Below are 19,764 nucleotides of genomic sequence, written 5' to 3' on the forward strand. Positions count from 1 at the left end.
AGAGATAACCTGTTTCAACACAGACAAATCAAAAGCTACCTGACGGACAATAAAGTTCCAACACTATCATTACCCACACAATTATACAAATTCTTGTTTGCCGGAGAAATCCCAAAAACGAGACTAAAAATCTGGTATGAGGTGCTAAATGGAGAAGCCAAGGGGGATATGAACAAACAAAAAAAAATACACATACTTAATTGGGAAAAAGACTTGAAGATATCCTATGATATGGAATATTGGGCTAAAACATGTAGAAGAACTTACAAAAGTACAGTGAGCTCCAGACTTCTGGAGGTCCATCAGAAGGTACTGACGAGATGGTACTACTCTCCGCTGAAACTTGCATCACTCTTTCCGAGTGTGTCGGAACTCTGCTGGAGAGGATGTGGAAAAGCTGGATCTCTACTACACCTACTATGGGAATGCCCACATATACAGCCATTATGGCAGTCAGTACTAGCAATGATTAACCGACTTCTAGGATTGAGATCCTCTTTTGGACCACAGACAACCATACTACTATTAGAACTAGAAAAAACGCCTCCCCATAACAGAAAGTTGATAGCACATATACTCCTTAGTGTCAAACTATTGTTAGTCAGAGAGTGGAAATCCACAAAAATCCCCACCTTAAATAAACTTATCGACATGGTAACTGAGCACTGTTCGCTTGAAAAATTGTATGCGATTAAACAAGACAGAATGCATGATTTCAGAGAGACATGGAAACCCTGGCTGGACGGAATAACAAAAGGACTGCTGCCATACCAGCATCAAACGTAACTAGGATACTAATCCAAGAAGAACCTGGATAACAAGAGATACATGAACACAAATTGAAGAAACATAAAATTTGTTTTGTGCCTGATACCCACCCATACACCCCAATCCTGTCAACTCCCCCTCCCCACCTTCCCTACCCTTTCATACGTTCACAAAATATGTTTAAACATAAAGGAAAAAAAAAATAAAAAAAAATATATATATATATATTATAAGGTTTTGATGCACAGAGATATCCATATGTACCGATTAGAAATATGTTATTGACAATGTAAATGTGGATACTTGTCAACAGTTAAATAAAAATCATTGGAATTAAAAATGTACAATTACATTAAGGATTAGGCTAAAAGTTGTAAGCTAGGCTGGTCTGTGTATGCAATATTGAGGAGATATACTAGATGGTCCTTCTGTTTCTCCTAGATAGCCAGCAGATTGAATGAACATTTTTTTCCACCTACCTTTAATGGTGGAAAGCACACCATGTTTGGTGATGGAAAGGTGGGCTAGAGGGGTTATGGAGGAGGCCTATGCGTTTTAATTCACATTTTTTGCTAGGTGTGCTTTCATCTGTTTGCTGGTAATCTAGGAAAAATAGCTACAAAGGGTAGGGCCAAAGGTGTAACTGTAGTGGGCGGAGAGTATGCTGTCTTGCTTGGGCCTTTAGGAGAGGGTCGCTCACGCAGGTGGTGCGGCGAGTAGCGAAATGCAATCTGGAGACTTCTTCCTCTGTGGTTGGTTCTAGTATTGATAGTGAGATATGGAGTCATTGCTAGAGAGACCGGGATCGGGGCTCCCCGTGCAGTTTTTGGAGATTAGTTTTCAGATGTTTTTGTTTTTTTTCTATGAAATGGGCGGCTAGCTCTTCAGCAGTGGGATCCATCACGGGGGCCTGTTCTTTGGGGCTGAAGAGGGAGTGGAATGTATCGAAAAGTCGTTTGGGTTGTGGCATAGTGAGGAGACGTATGAACAGATCGGCAGTATAGATAGGGAATTATAATTGAAGGCTTTGTCAAAATCTTTGTATAGTTGGCCAGTGGATAAAAGTAATAAGTTTACGTAATTGTAATGCACATTGCTGTTAGGCAGCATAGTACTGGCTCACAATCTAACCCTTTTCTTTACAACAGGCTAAGGTGATTATAGCGTTAATAGGTCTTGCACCTCGGTCTTATGTTAGTGTCAGCTGCCACACAACTGAGACTACTTTTGTGAGTAACGGCTTGGGGACCCCGCAGCGAAGACCAAATGCCACTTTGAGGTGCAAGAGGTGAAAATCGGGGTATCCTAAGTGCTGCCTCCAGATTTAGCCCAAAGCCAAATCAGTTTGTGGCAAAGCGGGTCCACATCCGCTTGCTGACCTAACGGTGCCCAGTTCTAGGTTTAGTCCAGTTTTTAGGCACCAACCACATTAAAGTGAGCCAATACATCTAAACGGTGAAGCACTTGTGTTTTTTTTTTTCAAAATGTACAATCACATTAAGGATTAGGCTAAAAGTTGTAAGCTAGGCTGGTCTGTGTATGCAATATTGAGGAGATATACTAGATGGTCCTTCTGTTTCTCCTAGATAGCCAGCAGATTGAATGAACATTTTTTTCTACCTACCTTTAATGGTAGAAAGCACACCATGTTTGGTGATGGAAAGGTGGGCTAGAGGGGTTATGGAGGAGGCCCATGCGTTTTAATTCAAATTTTTTGCTAGGTGTGCTTTCATCTGTTTGCTGGTAATCTAGGAAAAACAGCTACAAAGGGTAGGGCCACAGGTGTAACTGTAGTGGGCGGAGAGTATGCTGTCTTGCTTGGGCCTTTAGGAGAGGGTCGCTCACGCAGGTGGTGCGGCGAGTAGCGAAATGCAATCTGGAGACTTCTTCCTCTGTGGTTGGTTCTAGTATTGATAGCGAGATATGGAGTCATTGCTAGAGAGACCGGGATCGGGGCTCCCCGTGCAGTTTTTGGAGATTTGTTTTCGGATGTTTTTGTTTTTTTTCTATGAAATGGGCGGCTAGCTCTTCAGCAGTGGGATCCATCACGGGGGCCTGTTCTTTGGGGCTGAAGAGGGAGTGGAATGTATCGAAAAGTCGTTTGAGTTGTGCGATAGTGAGGAGACTTATGAACAGATCGGCGGTATAGATAGGGAATTATAATTGAAGGCTTTGTCAAAAACTTTGTATAGTTGGCCAGTGGATAAAAGTAATAAGTTTACGTAATTGTAATGCACGTTGCTGTTAGGCAGCATAGTACTGGCTCACAATCTAACCCTTTTCTTTTCAACAGGCTAAGGTGAGTATAGCGTTAATAGGTCTTGCACCTCGGTCTTATGTTAGTGTCAGCTGCCACACAACTGAGACTACTTTTGCGAGTAACGGCTTGGGGACCCCGCAGGGAAGACCAAATGCCACTTTGAGGTGCAAGAGGTGAAAACCGGGGTATCCTAAGTGCTGCCTCCAGATTTAGCCCAAAGCCAAATCAGTTTGTGGCAAAGCGGGTCCACATCCGCTTGCTGACCTAACGGTGCCCAGTTCTAGGTGTAGTCCATTTTGTAGGCACCGACCACATTAATGTGAGCCAATACATCTAAACGGTGAAGCACTTGTGTTTTTTTTCTTTCAAAATGTACAATTACATTAAGGATTAGGCTAAAAGTTGTAAGCTAGGCCGGTCTGTGTATGCAATATTGAGGAGATATACTAGATGGTCCTTCTGTTTCTCCTAGATAGCCAGCAGATTGAATGAACATTTTTTTCTACCTACCTTTAATGGTAGAAAGCACACCATGTTTGGTGATGGAAAGGTGGGCTAGAGGGGTTATGGAGGAGGCCTATGCGTTTTAATTCACATTTTTTGCTAGGTGTGCTTTCATCTGTTTGCTGGTAATCTAGGAAAAATAGCTACAAATGGTAGGGCCAAAGGTGTAACTGTAGTGGGCGGAGAGTATGCTGCCTTGCTTGGGCCTTTAGGAGAGGGTCGCTCACGCAGGTGGTGCGGCGAGTAGCTAAATGCAATCTGGAGACTTTTTCCTCTGTGGTTGGTTCTAGTATTGATAGTGAGATATGGAGTCATTGCTAGAGAGACCGGGATCGGGGCTCCCCATGCAGTTTTTGGAGATTTGTTTTCAGATGTTTTTGGTTTTTTTCTATGAAATGGGCGGCTAGCTCTTCAGCAGTGGGATCCATCACGGGGGCCTGTTCTTTGGGGCTGAAGAGGGAGTGGAATGTATCGAAAAGTCGTTTGGGTTGTGGGATAGTGAGGAGACGTATGAACAGATCGGTGGTATAGATAGGGAATTATAATTGAAGGCTTTGTCAAAAACTTTGTATAGTTGGCCAGTGGATAAAAGTAATAAGTTTACGTAATTGTAATGCACGTTGCTGTTAGGCAGCATAGTACTGGCTCACAATCTAACCCTTTTCTTTACAACAGGCTAAGGTGAGTATAGCGTTAATAGGTCTTGCACCTCGGTCTTATGTTAGTGTCAGCTGCCACACAACTGAGACTACTTTTGTGAGTAACGGGTTGGGGACCCCGCAGCGAAGACCAAATGCCACTTTGAGGTGCAAGAGGTGAAAACCGGGGTATCCTAAGTGCTGCCTCCAGATTTAGCCCAAAGCCAAATCAGTTTGTGGCAAAGCGGGTCCACATCCGCTTGCTGACCTAACGGTGCCCAGTTCTGAGTGTAGTCCAGTTTTTAGGCACCGACCACATTAATGTGAGCCAATACATCTAAACGGTGAAGCACTTGTGTTTTTTTTCTTTCAAAATGTACAATTACATTAAGGATTAGGCTAAAAGTTGTAAGCTAGGCTGGTCTGTGTATGCAATATTGAGGAGATATACTAGATGGTCCTTCTGTTTCTCCTAGATAGCCAACAGACTGAATGAACATTTTTTTCCACCTACCTTTAATGGTGGAAAGCACACCATGTTTGGTGATGGAAAGGTGGGCTAGAGGGGTTATGGAGGAGGCCTATGCGTTTTAATTCAAATTTTTTGCTAGGTGTGCTTTCATCTGTTTGCTGGTAATCTAGGAAAAATAGCTACAAAGGGTAGGGCCAAAGGTGTAACTGTAGTGGGCGGAGAGTATGCTGTCTTGCTTGGGCCTTTAGGAGAGGGTCGCTCATGCAGGTGGTGCGGCGAGTAGCGAAATGCAATCTGGAGACTTCTTCCTCTGTGGTTGGTTCTAGTATTGATAGTGAGATATGGAGTCATTGCTAGAGAGACCGGGATCGGGGCTCCCCGTGCAGTTTTTGGAGATTTGTTTTCAGATGTTTTTGTTTTTTTTCTATGAAATGGGCGGCTAGCTCTTCAGCAGTGGGATCCATCACGGGGGCCTGTTCTTTGGGGCTGAATAGGGAGTGGAATGTATCGAAAAGTCGTTTGGGTTGTGGGATAGTGAGGAGACTTATGAACAGATCGGCGGTATAGATAGGGAATTATAATTGAAGGCTTTGTCAAAAACTTTGTATAGTTGGCCAGTGGATAAAAGTAATAAGTTTACGTAATTGTAATGCACGTTGCTGTTAGGCAGCATAGTACTGGCTCACAATCTAACCCTTTTCTTTACAACAGGCTAAGGTGAGTATAGCGTTAATAGGTCTTGCACCTCGGTCTTATGTTAGTGTCAGCTGCCACACAACTGAGACTACTTTTGCGAGTAACGGCTTGAGGACCCCGCAGCGAAGACCAAATGCCACTTTGAGGTGCAAGAGGTGAAAACCGGGGTATCCTAAGTGCTGCCTCCAGATTTAGCCCAAAGCCAAATCAGTTTGTGGCAAAGCGGGTCCACATCCGCTTGCTGACCTAACGGTGCCCAGTTCTAGGTTTAGTCCAGTTTTTAGGCACCGACCACATTAATGTGAGCCAATACATCTAAACGGTGAAGCACTTGTGTTTTTTTTTTTCAAAATGTACAATTACATTAAGGATTAGGCTAAAAGTTGTAAGCTAGGCCGGTCTGTGTATGCAGTATTGAGGAGATATACTAGATGGTCCTTCTGTTTCTCCTAGATAGCCAGCAGATTGAATGAACATTTTTTTCTACCTATCTTTAATGGTAGAAAGCACACCATGTTTGGTGATGGAAAGGTGGGCTAGAGGGGTTATGGAGGAGGCCTATGCGTTTTAATTCACATTTTTTGCTAGGTGTGCTTTCATCTGTTTGCTGGTAATCTAGGAAAAATAGCTACAAAGGGTAGGGCCAAAGGTGTAACTGTAGTGGGCGGAGAGTATGCTGTCTTGCTTGGGCCTTTAGGAGAGGGTCGCTCACGCAGGTGGTGCGGCGAGTAGCGAAATGCAATCTGGAGACTTCTTCCTCTGTGGTTGGTTCTAGTATTGATAGTGAGATATGGAGTCATTGCTAGAGAGACCGGGATCGGGGCTCCCCGTGCAGTTTTTGGAGATTTGTTTTCAGATGTTTTTGTTTTTTTTTAATGAAATGGGCGGCTAGCTCTTCAGCAGTGGGATTCATCACGGGGGCCTGTTCTTTGGGGCTGAATAGGGAGTGGAATGTATCGAAAAGTCGTTTGGGTTGTGGGATAGTGAGGAGACTTATGAACAGATCGGCGGTATAGATAGGGAATTATAATTGAAGGCTTTGTCAAAAACTTTGTATAGTTGGCCAGTGGATAAAAGTAATAAGTTTACGTAATTGTAATGCACGTTGCTGTTAGGCAGCATAGTACTGGCTCACAATCTAACCCTTTTCTTTACAACAGGCTAAGGTGAGTATAGCGTTAATAGGTCTTGCACCTCGGTCTTATGTTAGTGTCAGCTGCCACACAACTGAGACTACTTTTGCGAGTAACGGCTTGGGGACCCCGCAGGGAAGACCAAATGCCACTTTGAGGTGCAAGAGGTGAAAACCGGGGTATCCTAAGTGCTGCCTCCAGATTTAGCCCAAAGCCAAATCAGTTTGTGGCAAAGCGGGTCCACATCCGCTTGCTGACCTAACGGTGCCTAGTTCTAGGTGTAGTCCATTTTGTAGGCACCGACCACATTAATGTGAGCCAATACATCTAAACGGTGAAGCACTTGTGTTTTTTTTTTTCAAAATGTACAATTACATTAAGGATTAGGCTAAAAGTTGTAAGCTAGGCCGGTCTGTGTGTGCAATATTGAGGAGATATACTAGATGGTCCTTCTGTTTCTCCTAGATAGCCAGCAGACTGAATGAACATTTTTTTCCACCTACCTTTAATGGTGGAAAGCACACCATGTTTGGTGATGGAAAGGTGGGCTAGAGGGGTTATGGAGGAGGCCTATGCGTTTTAATTCAAATTTTTTGCTAGGTGTGCTTGCATCTGTTTGCTGGTAATCTAGGAAAAATAGCTACAAAGGGTAGGGCCACAGGTGTAACTGTAGTGGGCGGAGAGTATGCTGTCTTACTTGGGCCTTTAGGAGAGGGTCGCTCACGCAGGTGGTGCGGCGAGTAGCGAAATGCAATCTGGAGACTTCTTCCTCTGTGGTTGGTTCTAGTATTGATAGTGAGATATGGAGTCATTGCTAGAGAGACCGGGATCGGGGCTCCCCGTGCAGTTTTTGGAGATTTGTTTTCAGATGTTTTTGTTTTTTTTCTATGAAATGGGCGGCTAGCTCTTCAGCAGTGGGATCCATCACGGGGGCCTGTTCTTTGGGGCTGAATAGGGAGTGGAATGTATCGAAAAGTCGTTTGGGTTGTGGGATAGTGAGGAGACTTATGAACAGATCGGCGGTATAGATAGGGAATTATAATTGAAGGCTTTGTCAAAAACTTTGTATAGTTGGCCAGTGGATAAAAGTAATAAGTTTACGTAATTGTAATGCACGTTGCTGTTAGGCAGCATAGTACTGGCTCACAATCTAACCCTTTTCTTTACAACAGGCTAAGGTGAGTATAGCGTTAATAGGTCTTGCACCTCGGTCTTATGTTAGTGTCAGCTGCCACACAACTGAGACTACTTTTGTGAGTAACGGCTTGGGGACCCCGCAGCGAAGACCAAATGCCACTTTGAGGTGCAAGAGGTGAAAACCGGGGTATCCTAAGTGCTGCCTCCAGATTTAGCCCAAAGCCAAATCAGTTTGTGGCAAAGCGGGTCCACATCCGCTTGCTGACCTAACGGTGCCCAGTTCTAGGTTTAGTCCAGTTTTTAGGCACCGACCACATTAATGTGAGCCAATACATCTAAACGGTGAAGCACTTGTGTTTTTTTTTTTCAAAATGTACAATTACATTAAGGATTAGGCTAAAAGTTGTAAGCTAGGCCGGTCTGTGTATGCAATATTGAGGAGATATACTAGATGGTCCTTCTGTTTCTCCTAGATAGCCAGCAGATTGAATGAACATTTTTTTCTACCTACCTTTAATGGTAGAAAGCACACCATGTTTGGTGATGGAAAGGTGGGCTAGAGGGGTTATGGAGGAGGCCTATGCGTTTTAATTCACATTTTTTGCTAGGTGTGCTTTCATCTGTTTGCTGGTAATCTAGGAAAAATAGCTACAAATGGTAGGGCCAAAGGTGTAACTGTAGTGGGCGGAGAGTATGCTGCCTTGCTTGGGCCTTTAGGAGAGGGTCGCTCACGCAGGTGGTGCGGCGAGTAGCTAAATGCAATCTGGAGACTTTTTCCTCTGTGGTTGGTTCTAGTATTGATAGTGAGATATGGAGTCATTGCTAGAGAGACCGGGATCGGGGCTCCCCATGCAGTTTTTGGAGATTTGTTTTCAGATGTTTTTGGTTTTTTTCTATGAAATGGGCGGCTAGCTTTTCAGCAGTGGGATCCATCACGAGGGCCTGTTCTTTGGGGCTGAAGAGGGAGTGGAATGTATCGAAAAGTCGTTTGGGTTGTGGGATAGTGAGGAGACGTATGAACAGATCGGTGGTATAGATAGGGAATTATAATTGAAGGCTTTGTCAAAAACTTTGTATAGTTGGCCAGTGGATAAAAGTAATAAGTTTACGTAATTGTAATGCACGTTGCTGTTAGGCAGCATAGTACTGGCTCACAATCTAACCCTTTTCTTTACAACAGGCTAAGGTGAGTATAGCGTTAATAGGTCTTGCACCTCGGTCTTATGTTAGTGTCAGCTGCCACACAACTGAGACTACTTTTGCGAGTAACGGCTTGGGGACCCCGCAGCGAAGACCAAATGCCACTTTGAGGTGCAAGAGGTGAAAACCGGGGTATCCTAAGTGCTGCCTCCAGATTTAGCCCAAAGCCAAATCAGTTTGTGGCAAAGCGGGTCCACATCCGCTTGCTGACCTAACGGTGCCCAGTTCTAGGTGTAGTCCAGTTTTTAGGCACCGACCACATTAATGTGAGCCAATACATCTAAACGGTGAAGCACTTGTGTTTTTTTTCTTTCAAAATGTACAATTACATTAAGGATTAGGCTAAAAGTTGTAAGCTAGGCTGGTCTGTGTATGCAATATTGAGGAGATATACTAGATGGTCCTTCTGTTTCTCCTAGATAGCCAACAGACTGAATGAACATTTTTTTCCACCTACCTTTAATGGTGGAAAGCACACCATGTTTGGTGATGGAAAGGTGGGCTAGAGGGGTTATGGAGGAGGCCTATGCGTTTTAATTCAAATTTTTTGCTAGGTGTGCTTTCATCTGTTTGCTGGTAATCTAGGAAAAATAGCTACAAAGGGTAGGGCCAAAGGTGTAACTGTAGTGGGCGGAGAGTATGCTGTCTTACTTGGGCCTTTAGGAGAGGGTCGCTCACGCAGGTGGTGCGGCGAGTAGCGAAATGCAATCTGGAGACTTCTTCCTCTGTGGTTGGTTCTAGTATTGATAGTGAGATATGGAGTCATTGCTAGAGAGACCGGGATCGGGGCTCCCCGTGCAGTTTTTGGAGATTAGTTTTCAGATGTTTTTGTTTTTTTTCTATGAAATGGGCGGCTAGCTCTTCAGCAGTGGGATCCATCACGGGGGCCTGTTCTTTGGGGCTGAAGAGGGAGTGGAATGTATCGAAAAGTCGTTTGGGTTGTGGGATAGTGAGGAGACGTATGAACAGATCGGCAGTATAGATAGGGAATTATAATTGAAGGCTTTGTCAAAATCTTTGTATAGTTGGCCAGTGGATAAAAGTAATAAGTTTACGTAATTGTAATGCACGTTGCTGTTAGGCAGCATAGTACTGGCTCACAATCTAACCCTTTTCTTTACAACAGGCTAAGGTGAGTATAGCGTTAATAGGTCTTGCACCTCGGTCTTATGTTAGTGTCAGCTGCCACACAACTGAGACTACTTTTGCGAGTAACGGCTTGGGGACCCCGCAGCGAAGACCAAATGCCACTTTGAGGTGCAAGAGGTGAAAACCGGGGTATCCTAAGTGCTGCCTCCAGATTTAGCCCAAAGCCAAATCAGTTTGTGGCAAAGCGGGTCCACATCCGCTTGCTGACCTAACGGTGCCCAGTTCTAGGTTTAGTCCAGTTTTTAGGCACCGACCACATTAATGTGAGCCAATACATCTAAACGGTGAAGCACTTGTGTTTTTTTTTTTCAAAATGTACAATTACATTAAGGATTAGGCTAAAAGTTGTAAGCTAGGCCGGTCTGTGTATGCAATATTGAGGAGATATACTAGATGGTCCTTCTGTTTCTCCTAGATAGCCAGCAGATTGAATGAACATTTTTTTCTACCTACCTTTAATGGTAGAAAGCACACCATGTTTGGTGATGGAAAGGTGGGCTAGAGGGGTTATGGAGGAGGCCTATGCGTTTTAATTCACATTTTTTGCTAGGTGTGCTTTCATCTGTTTGCTGGTAATCTAGGAAAAATAGCTACAAATGGTAGGGCCAAAGGTGTAACTGTAGTGGGCGGAGAGTATGCTGCCTTGCTTGGGCCTTTAGGAGAGGGTCGCTCACGCAGGTGGTGCGGCGAGTAGCTAAATGCAATCTGGAGACTTTTTCCTCTGTGGTTGGTTCTAGTATTGATAGTGAGATATGGAGTCATTGCTAGAGAGACCGGGATCGGGGCTCCCCATGCAGTTTTTGGAGATTTGTTTTCAGATGTTTTTGGTTTTTTTCTATGAAATGGGCGGCTAGCTTTTCAGCAGTGGGATCCATCACGAGGGCCTGTTCTTTGGGGCTGAAGAGGGAGTGGAATGTATCGAAAAGTCGTTTGGGTTGTGGGATAGTGAGGAGACGTATGAACAGATCGGTGGTATAGATAGGGAATTATAATTGAAGGCTTTGTCAAAAACTTTGTATAGTTGGCCAGTGGATAAAAGTAATAAGTTTACGTAATTGTAATGCACGTTGCTGTTAGGCAGCATAGTACTGGCTCACAATCTAACCCTTTTCTTTACAACAGGCTAAGGTGAGTATAGCGTTAATAGGTCTTGCACCTCGGTCTTATGTTAGTGTCAGCTGCCACACAACTGAGACTACTTTTGTGAGTAACGGGTTGGGGACCCCGCAGCGAAGACCAAATGCCACTTTGAGGTGCAAGAGGTGAAAACCGGGGTATCCTAAGTGCTGCCTCCAGATTTAGCCCAAAGCCAAATCAGTTTGTGGCAAAGCGGGTCCACATCCGCTTGCTGACCTAACGGTGCCCAGTTCTAGGTGTAGTCCAGTTTTTAGGCACCGACCACATTAATGTGAGCCAATACATCTAAACGGTGAAGCACTTGTGTTTTTTTTCTTTCAAAATGTACAATTACATTAAGGATTAGGCTAAAAGTTGTAAGCTAGGCTGGTCTGTGTATGCAATATTGAGGAGATATACTAGATGGTCCTTCTGTTTCTCCTAGATAGCCAACAGACTGAATGAACATTTTTTTCCACCTACCTTTAATGGTGGAAAGCACACCATGTTTGGTGATGGAAAGGTGGGCTAGAGGGGTTATGGAGGAGGCCTATGCGTTTTAATTCAAATTTTTTGCTAGGTGTGCTTTCATCTGTTTGCTGGTAATCTAGGAAAAATAGCTACAAAGGGTAGGGCCAAAGGTGTAACTGTAGTGGGCGGAGAGTATGCTGTCTTGCTTGGGCCTTTAGGAGAGGGTCGCTCATGCAGGTGGTGCGGCGAGTAGCGAAATGCAATCTGGAGACTTCTTCCTCTGTGGTTGGTTCTAGTATTGATAGTGAGATATGGAGTCATTGCTAGAGAGACCGGGATCGGGGCTCCCCGTGCAGTTTTTGGAGATTTGTTTTCAGATGTTTTTGTTTTTTTTCTATGAAATGGGCGGCTAGCTCTTCAGCAGTGGGATCCATCACGGGGGTCTGTTCTTTGGGGCTGAATAGGGAGTGGAATGTATCGAAAAGTCGTTTGGGTTGTGGGATAGTGAGGAGACTTATGAACAGATCGGCGGTATAGATAGGGAATTATAATTGAAGGCTTTGTCAAAAACTTTGTATAGTTGGCCAGTGGATAAAAGTAATAAGTTTACGTAATTGTAATGCACGTTGCTGTTAGGCAGCATAGTACTGGCTCACAATCTAACCCTTTTCTTTACAACAGGCTAAGGTGAGTATAGCGTTAATAGGTCTTGCACCTCGGTCTTATGTTAGTGTCAGCTGCCACACAACTGAGACTACTTTTGCGAGTAACGGCTTGAGGACCCCGCAGCGAAGACCAAATGCCACTTTGAGGTGCAAGAGGTGAAAACCGGGGTATCCTAAGTGCTGCCTCCAGATTTAGCCCAAAGCCAAATCAGTTTGTGGCAAAGCGGGTCCACATCCGCTTGCTGACCTAACGGTGCCCAGTTCTAGGTTTAGTCCAGTTTTTAGGCACCGACCACATTAATGTGAGCCAATACATCTAAACGGTGAAGCACTTGTGTTTTTTTTTTTCAAAATGTACAATTACATTAAGGATTAGGCTAAAAGTTGTAAGCTAGGCCGGTCTGTGTATGCAATATTGAGGAGATATACTAGATGGTCCTTCTGTTTCTCCTAGATAGCCAGCAGATTGAATGAACATTTTTTTCTACCTATCTTTAATGGTAGAAAGCACACCATGTTTGGTGATGGAAAGGTGGGCTAGAGGGGTTATGGAGGAGGCCTATGCGTTTTAATTCACATTTTTTGCTAGGTGTGCTTTCATCTGTTTGCTGGTAATCTAGGAAAAATAGCTACAAAGGGTAGGGCCAAAGGTGTAACTGTAGTGGGCGGAGAGTATGCTGTCTTGCTTGGGCCTTTAGGAGAGGGTCGCTCACGCAGGTGGTGCGGCGAGTAGCGAAATGCAATCTGGAGACTTCTTCCTCTGTGGTTGGTTCTAGTATTGATAGTGAGATATGGAGTCATTGCTAGAGAGACCGGGATCGGGGCTCCCCGTGCAGTTTTTGGAGATTTGTTTTCAGATGTTTTTGTTTTTTTTTAATGAAATGGGCGGCTAGCTCTTCAGCAGTGGGATCCATCACGGGGGCCTGTTCTTTGGGGCTGAATAGGGAGTGGAATGTATCGAAAAGTCGTTTGGGTTGTGGGATAGTGAGGAGACTTATGAACAGATCGGCGGTATAGATAGGGAATTATAATTGAAGGCTTTGTCAAAAACTTTGTATAGTTGGCCAGTGGATAAAAGTAATAAGTTTACGTAATTGTAATGCACGTTGCTGTTAGGCAGCATAGTACTGGCTCACAATCTAACCCTTTTCTTTACAACAGGCTAAGGTGAGTATAGCGCTAATAGGTCTTGCACCTCGGTCTTATGTTAGTGTCAGCTGCCACACAACTGAGACTACTTTTGCGAGTAACGGCTTGGGGACCCCGCAGGGAAGACCAAATGCCACTTTGAGGTGCAAGAGGTGAAAACCGGGGTATCCTAAGTGCTGCCTCCAGATTTAGCCCAAAGCCAAATCAGTTTGTGGCAAAGCGGGTCCACATCCGCTTGCTGACCTAACGGTGCCTAGTTCTAGGTGTAGTCCATTTTGTAGGCACCGACCACATTAATGTGAGCCAATACATCTAAACGGTGAAGCACTTGTGTTTTTTTTTTTCAAAATGTACAATTACATTAAGGATTAGGCTAAAAGTTGTAAGCTAGGCCGGTCTGTGTGTGCAATATTGAGGAGATATACTAGATGGTCCTTCTGTTTCTCCTAGATAGCCAGCAGACTGAATGAACATTTTTTTCCACCTACCTTTAATGGTGGAAAGCACACCATGTTTGGTGATGGAAAGGTGGGCTAGAGGGGTTATGGAGGAGGCCTATGCGTTTTAATTCAAATTTTTTGCTAGGTGTGCTTTCATCTGTTTGCTGGTAATCTAGGAAAAATAGCTACAAAGGGTAGGGCCACAGGTGTAACTGTAGTGGGCGGAGAGTATGCTGTCTTACTTGGGCCTTTAGGAGAGGGTCGCTCACGCAGGTGGTGCGGCGAGTAGCGAAATGCAATCTGGAGACTTCTTCCTCTGTGGTTGGTTCTAGTATTGATAGTGAGATATGGAGTCATTGCTAGAGAGACCGGGATCGGGGCTCCCCGTGCAGTTTTTGGAGATTAGTTTTCAGATGTTTTTGTTTTTTTTCTATGAAATGGGCGGCTAGCTCTTCAGCAGTGGGATCCATCACGGGGCCTGTTCTTTGGGTCTGAAGAGGGAGTGGAATGTATCGAAAAGTCGTTTGGGTTGTGGGATAGTGAGGAGACGTATGAACAGATCGGCAGTATAGATAGGGAATTATAATTGAAGGCTTTGTCAAAATCTTTGTATAGTTGGCCAGTGGATAAAAGTAATAAGTTTACGTAATTGTAATGCACATTGCTGTTAGGCAGCATAGTACTGGCTCACAATCTAACCCTTTTCTTTACAACAGGCTAAGGTGAGTATAGCGTTAATAGGTCTTGCACCTCGGTCTTATGTTAGTGTCAGCTGCCACACAACTGAGACTACTTTTGCGAGTAACGGCTTGGGGACCCCGCAGCGAAGACCAAATGCCACTTTGAGGTGCAAGAGGTGAAAACCGGGGTATCCTAAGTGCTGCCTCCAGATTTAGCCCAAAGCCAAATCAGTTTGTGGCAAAGCGGGTCCACATCCGCTTGCTGACCTAACGGTGCCCAGTTCTAGGTTTAGTCCAGTTTTTAGGCACCGACCACATTAATGTGAGCCAATACATCTAAACGGTGAAGCACTTGTGTTTTTTTTTTTCAAAATGTACAATTACATTAAGGATTAGGCTAAAAGTTGTAAGCTAGGCCGGTCTGTGTATGCAATATTGAGGAGATATACTAGATGGTCCTTCTGTTTCTCCTAGATAGCCAGCAGATTGAATGAACATTTTTTTCTACCTATCTTTAATGGTAGAAAGCACACCATGTTTGGTGATGGAAAGGTGGGCTAGAGGGGTTATGGAGGAGGCCTATGCGTTTTAATTCACATTTTTTGCTAGGTGTGCTTTCATCTGTTTGCTGGTAATCTAGGAAAAATAGCTACAAAGGGTAGGGCCAAAGGTGTAACTGTAGTGGGCGGAGAGTATGCTGTCTTGCTTGGGCCTTTAGGAGAGGGTCGCTCACGCAGGTGGTGCGGCGAGTAGCGAAATGCAATCTGGAGACTTCTTCCTCTGTGGTTGGTTCTAGTATTGATAGTGAGATATGGAGTCATTGCTAGAGAGACCGGGATCGGGGCTCCCCGTGCAGTTTTTGGAGATTTGTTTTCAGATGTTTTTGTTTTTTTTCTATGAAATGGGCGGCTAGCTCTTCAGCAGTGTGATCCATCACGGGGGCCTGTTCTTTGGGGCTGAATAGGGAGTGGAATGTATCGAAAAGTCGTTTGGGTTGTGGGATAGTGAGGAGACTTATGAACAGATCGGCGGTATAGATAGGGAATTATAATTGAAGGCTTTGTCAAAAACTTTGTATAGTTGGCCAGTGGATAAAAGTAATAAGTTTACGTAATTGTAATGCACGTTGCTGTTAGGCAGCATAGTACTGGCTCACAATCTAACCCTTTTCTTTACAACAGGCTAAGGTGAGTATAGCGTTAATAGGTCTTGCACCTCGGTCTTATGTTAGTGTCAGCTGCCACACAACTGAGACTACTTTTGTGAGTAACGGCTTGGGGACCCCGCAGCGAAGACCAAATGCCACTTTGAGGTGCAAGAGGTGAAAACCGGGGTATCCTAAGTGCTGCCTCCAGATTTAGCCCAAAGCCAAATCAGTTTGTGGCAAAGCGGGTCCACATCCGCTTGCTGACCTAACGGTGCCCAGTTCTAGGTTTAGTCCAGTTTTTAGGCACCGACCACATTAATGTGAGCCAATACATCTAAACGGTGAAGCACTTGTGTTTTTTTTTTTCAAAATGTACAATTACATTAAGGATTAGGCTAAAAGTTGTAAGCTAGGCCGGTCTGTGTATGCAATATTGAGGAGATATACTAGATGGTCCTTCTGTTTCTCCTAGATAGCCAGCAGATTGAATGAACATTTTTTTCTACCTACCTTTAATGGTAGAAAGCACACCATGTTTGGTGATGGAAAGGTGGGCTAGAGGGGTTATGGAGGAGGCCTATGCGTTTTAATTCACATTTTTTGCTAGGTGTGCTTTCATCTGTTTGCTGGTAATCTAGGAAAAATAGCTACAAATGGTAGGGCCAAAGGTGTAACTGTAGTGGGCGGAGAGTATGCTGCCTTGCTTGGGCCTTTAGGAGAGGGTCGCTCACGCAGGTGGTGCGGCGAGTAGCTAAATGCAATCTGGAGACTTTTTCCTCTGTGGTTGGTTCTAGTATTGATAGTGAGATATGGAGTCATTGCTAGAGAGACCGGGATCGGGGCTCCCCATGCAGTTTTTGGAGATTTGTTTTCAGATGTTTTTGGTTTTTTTCTATGAAATGGGCGGCTAGCTTTTCAGCAGTGGGATCCATCACGAGGGCCTGTTCTTTGGGGCTGAAGAGGGAGTGGAATGTATCGAAAAGTCGTTTGGGTTGTGGGATAGTGAGGAGACGTATGAACAGATCGGTGGTATAGATAGGGAATTATAATTGAAGGCTTTGTCAAAAACTTTGTATAGTTGGCCAGTGGATAAAAGTAATAAGTTTACGTAATTGTAATGCACGTTGCTGTTAGGCAGCATAGTACTGGCTCACAATCTAACCCTTTTCTTTACAACAGGCTAAGGTGAGTATAGCGTTAATAGGTCTTGCACCTCGGTCTTATGTTAGTGTCAGCTGCCACACAACTGAGACTACTTTTGCGAGTAACGGCTTGGGGACCCCGCAGCGAAGACCAAATGCCACTTTGAGGTGCAAGAGGTGAAAACCGGGGTATCCTAAGTGCTGCCTCCAGATTTAGCCCAAAGCCAAATCAGTTTGTGGCAAAGCGGGTCCACATCCGCTTGCTGACCTAACGGTGCCCAGTTCTAGGTGTAGTCCAGTTTTTAGGCACCGACCACATTAATGTGAGCCAATACATCTAAACGGTGAAGCACTTGTGTTTTTTTTCTTTCAAAATGTACAATTACATTAAGGATTAGGCTAAAAGTTGTAAGCTAGGCTGGTCTGTGTATGCAATATTGAGGAGATATACTAGATGGTCCTTCTGTTTCTCCTAGATAGCCAACAGACTGAATGAACATTTTTTTCCACCTACCTTTAATGGTGGAAAGCACACCATGTTTGGTGATGGAAAGGTGGGCTAGAGGGGTTATGGAGGAGGCCTATGCGTTTTAATTCAAATTTTTTGCTAGGTGTGCTTTCATCTGTTTGCTGGTAATCTAGGAAAAATAGCTACAAAGGGTAGGGCCAAAGGTGTAACTGTAGTGGGCGGAGAGTATGCTGTCTTACTTGGGCCTTTAGGAGAGGGTCGCTCACGCAGGTGGTGCGGCGAGTAGCGAAATGCAATCTGGAGACTTCTTCCTCTGTGGTTGGTTCTAGTATTGATAGTGAGATATGGAGTCATTGCTAGAGAGACCGGGATCGGGGCTCCCCGTGCAGTTTTTGGAGATTAGTTTTCAGATGTTTTTGTTTTTTTTCTATGAAATGGGCGGCTAGCTCTTCAGCAGTGGGATCCATCACGGGGGCCTGTTCTTTGGGGCTGAAGAGGGAGTGGAATGTATCGAAAAGTCGTTTGGGTTGTGGGATAGTGAGGAGACGTATGAACAGATCGGCAGTATAGATAGGGAATTATAATTGAAGGCTTTGTCAAAATCTTTGTATAGTTGGCCAGTGGATAAAAGTAATAAGTTTACGTAATTGTAATGCACGTTGCTGTTAGGCAGCATAGTACTGGCTCACAATCTAACCCTTTTCTTTACAACAGGCTAAGGTGAGTATAGCGTTAATAGGTCTTGCACCTCGGTCTTATGTTAGTGTCAGCTGCCACACAACTGAGACTACTTTTGCGAGTAACGGCTTGGGGACCCCGCAGCGAAGACCAAATGCCACTTTGAGGTGCAAGAGGTGAAAACCGGGGTATCCTAAGTGCTGCCTCCAGATTTAGCCCAAAGCCAAATCAGTTTGTGGCAAAGCGGGTCCACATCCGCTTGCTGACCTAACGGTGCCCAGTTCTAGGTTTAGTCCAGTTTTTAGGCACCGACCACATTAATGTGAGCCAATACATCTAAACGGTGAAGCACTTGTGTTTTTTTTTTTCAAAATGTACAATTACATTAAGGATTAGGCTAAAAGTTGTAAGCTAGGCCGGTCTGTGTATGCAATATTGAGGAGATATACTAGATGGTCCTTCTGTTTCTCCTAGATAGCCAGCAGATTGAATGAACATTTTTTTCTACCTACCTTTAATGGTAGAAAGCACACCATGTTTGGTGATGGAAAGGTGGGCTAGAGGGGTTATGGAGGAGGCCTATGCGTTTTAATTCACATTTTTTGCTAGGTGTGCTTTCATCTGTTTGCTGGTAATCTAGGAAAAATAGCTACAAATGGTAGGGCCAAAGGTGTAACTGTAGTGGGCGGAGAGTATGCTGCCTTGCTTGGGCCTTTAGGAGAGGGTCGCTCACGCAGGTGGTGCGGCGAGTAGCTAAATGCAATCTGGAGACTTTTTCCTCTGTGGTTGGTTCTAGTATTGATAGTGAGATATGGAGTCATTGCTAGAGAGACCGGGATCGGGGCTCCCCATGCAGTTTTTGGAGATTTGTTTTCAGATGTTTTTGGTTTTTTTCTATGAAATGGGCGGCTAGCTTTTCAGCAGTGGGATCCATCACGAGGGCCTGTTCTTTGGGGCTGAAGAGGGAGTGGAATGTATCGAAAAGTCGTTTGGGTTGTGGGATAGTGAGGAGACGTATGAACAGATCGGTGGTATAGATAGGGAATTATAATTGAAGGCTTTGTCAAAAACTTTGTATAGTTGGCCAGTGGATAAAAGTAATAAGTTTACGTAATTGTAATGCACGTTGCTGTTAGGCAGCATAGTACTGGCTCACAATCTAACCCTTTTCTTTACAACAGGCTAAGGTGAGTATAGCGTTAATAGGTCTTGCACCTCGGTCTTATGTTAGTGTCAGCTGCCACACAACTGAGACTACTTTTGCGAGTAACGGCTTGGGGACCCCGCAGCGAAGACCAAATGCCACTTTGAGGTGCAAGAGGTGAAAACCGGGGTATCCTAAGTGCTGCCTCCAGATTTAGCCCAAAGCCAAATCAGTTTGTGGCAAAGCGGGTCCACATCCGCTTGCTGACCTAACGGTGCCCAGTTCTAGGTGTAGTCCAGTTTTTAGGCACCGACCACATTAATGTGAGCCAATACATCTAAACGGTGAAGCACTTGTGTTTTTTTTCTTTCAAAATGTACAATTACATTAAGGATTAGGCTAAAAGTTGTAAGCTAGGCTGGTCTGTGTATGCAATATTGAGGAGATATACTAGATGGTCCTTCTGTTTCTCCTAGATAGCCAACAGACTGAATGAACATTTTTTTCCACCTACCTTTAATGGTGGAAAGCACACCATGTTTGGTGATGGAAAGGTGGGCTAGAGGGGTTATGGAGGAGGCCTATGCGTTTTAATTCAAATTTTTTGCTAGGTGTGCTTTCATCTGTTTGCTGGTAATCTAGGAAAAATAGCTACAAAGGGTAGGGCCAAAGGTGTAACTGTAGTGGGCGGAGAGTATGCTGTCTT

This window comes from Eleutherodactylus coqui, chromosome 2 (genome assembly GCF_035609145.1).
Source record: "Eleutherodactylus coqui strain aEleCoq1 chromosome 2, aEleCoq1.hap1, whole genome shotgun sequence".
NCBI classification, from domain to species: Eukaryota; Metazoa; Chordata; class Amphibia; order Anura; family Eleutherodactylidae; genus Eleutherodactylus; species Eleutherodactylus coqui.